At 37.5% G+C, this 2,496-nt stretch overlaps 1 protein-coding gene across 1 annotated transcript in view; it reads left to right on the forward strand.

Annotated features, from left to right (window-relative positions):
* The window catches only part of TRDN (triadin), a 442,356-nt gene that overhangs the window by 307,956 nt on the left and 131,904 nt on the right, over positions 1-2,496 (forward strand). The gene's annotated exons all lie outside the window — the stretch shown is intronic.

Raw genomic sequence — 2,496 nt, forward strand, 5'->3', positions numbered from 1 at the left:
TAATGAGAGATTAGTAGCAAAAAATAAAACAACAACAAGACAACTTGATAGAACAATGGGCAGAAAATATGGGCACAAGATATAATAAACAAGCATTAAAAAAAGAAAACACGAATGGCCTATAAACATATCAAAAAATATTCAACCTCTAAAGTAATAAGGAAATTTTACTTAAAATCTCAATAAAGTACTATTTTACACAAAGCAAATTGATTTTAAAAATGGGGAAATATGATTATTCTGATGATGGCGATATGCAGCAATAGAAACCCGCATATACACTGCTGATGTGAATGAGAATTTTGGAAAACAAGAATGTGGCATTTATCTAGGGAAGTCAAACATGAACACATGCTATGGCTCAGCAATTTTACTTATAAGAAAATCATTCCACATTCACACAAGGAGATGTGTACAGGAATACTCATAACAGCATTATTTATAATAACAAAAAATTAGACATAACCTAGTGTCCATTGAGAGGAGACTAGATCCATCATTTATAGACTATTTACACAGAGGAATACTATATAGCAGTTAAAATTAGCCAATTGTAGCTGCACTTATCAGCATGGCTACATCCCAGCAAATCACAAGAATTAAACAACACAGTTTGATTTATATAAAGTCATCTCACTAAATGATGTAATTTCATTTAAATAAAATGTTCTTACCTTTGTTTACAGTTAAATACATGTAATAAAAACCTGTATAGAAAATAAGGAAATGGTTAATACAAAATTTAGGACAATAGTAATTCTGAGATAAAGGGAGAGATTTGCAATGGTAATGGAACAAGTTAGAGGGTTAAAGGGCCTTGGTGACATTCCTTTTCTTAAGTTTGAAGGGGGCTACAAAGATGAGCATTCTTTATTGCCACTCATTAAAATGTGCATAAATGGTATATGCCTTTCGTTTATATTACATGTTTCACAATAAAACAAGTTTAAAAAATAGAGAGTGAGAAGATGGAAGTGGTGATGCTGAGTGCAGCAGCTCTCTGGAGGCTTCCTGGAGCACAGGGAGGTGAGGTAGTCGGGAATGGCGTATAGAATCGACAGGTGCGGTTGTCTGTGGTTATAAAGAGTGAAAGATTTTTGAGATGATGTGAAAGCATCAATAAAGGAAAAACTGATGAGGTACCAGATAGAAGCAGTACTTCCAAGAACAAAGGCCTTGATTAGGCAAGAGGAAACGGGATCCAAGACAAAAATGGAAGGATTAGTATTAAACAAGGGCAGGGACTGATCATCCTTTGGGATTAGAAAGAAAAATAGTGTGGGTATGTGCCGGTGAGGTGGTAGAAAGGTGAGGTAGTCTAGGCTGCGTCTATGTTCTCTATGAATTTCTCAACAGCATCTTACCTCTGTGCTGCAGTGTGTTTAAGGAGGAAAGAGAATTTGGAAACCAGTCGTCAGGAGAATGGAAAGCAACTTTGCCGGGTCTATGATAATATTGCTGGCCAGTGCTGAGGGCTCTCTTTAAGTCCTGTGATCAACATCAGAAGTGAGATCTGCACCAGAACGGGGGTCTTCCTCCAGTTTTGATGGCTGACCAGTTGGCCGGCATAAAGTACATGTGGTGCTTTGGCAGATATACTGGGTTGAATTGTGTTCCCCCAAAAGACATGTTGAAGCCCTAACCTTGGACCTGTGAATGTGATCTTATTTTAAAATAGGATCTCTACAGATGTAATCGACTTAAGGTAAAGTCATATTGGAGTAGAGTGGGCCCCGAATCTGATGAATTCTGTCCTCATAAGAAGAGGGAAATTTGGAGATAACGAGGCATATAGAGAGGGAAGATAGAAATCTGAACATAACAGCAGAAATTGGAGTGATAGCGCTGTCAGCCAAGGAGTATCAAAGATTGCTGGCAATTATCAGACTCTAGGAGGAGACAAGGAAGGATTCTTCCCAAGAACCTTCAGAATGAGATTCTGAGGGTCCTGCCAACATCTTGATTTTGAATTTCTAGCCTCCAGAACTGTAAAAGAATGAATTTCTATTGTTTTTCTCTACCTCACAATTTAAAGGCAGCCCTAGGAAACTAATATAGCAGGTAACTATGAAAACAGAAAATAAGTGAGTGATTTAACTATGGCTCATTTATATATAAGATTGGTGAGAAGTAAAGGGAGGACACATGGAAGATCTTGAGCAATGCAAAGGCGGTAAGATCAAAGGAATTAAAGTATTAATGGAGTCAGATATTATTTAGAGGGAGTTTTTGAGTAAGTAAGCTGTAAAGGGAAGAAATGGTACTGGAGAATACGAGTTTTGAAATCGAAGTTCTGACAGTAAAGGAAAAGTCCAAGGATATATAGGTAGTAATGATCAGAGAAATGGGGTTTCTAGGTTCCTGAAGTGAGAAGGTGAAGGAAATGAGAGATCACGTGGTTGTACGGATTGGGAGTATCAGTGCCCCCAACCCTGATTAAATATTAGAATATCTTAGAAAGCTTGTAAATCTACCATTATCGAGGACTCTGTAGCC

The sequence above is a fragment of the Propithecus coquereli genome, unplaced genomic scaffold (genome assembly GCF_000956105.1).
Source record: "Propithecus coquereli isolate 6110/MARCELLA unplaced genomic scaffold, Pcoq_1.0 Scaffold200, whole genome shotgun sequence".
Lineage (NCBI taxonomy): Eukaryota > Metazoa > Chordata > Mammalia > Primates > Indriidae > Propithecus > Propithecus coquereli.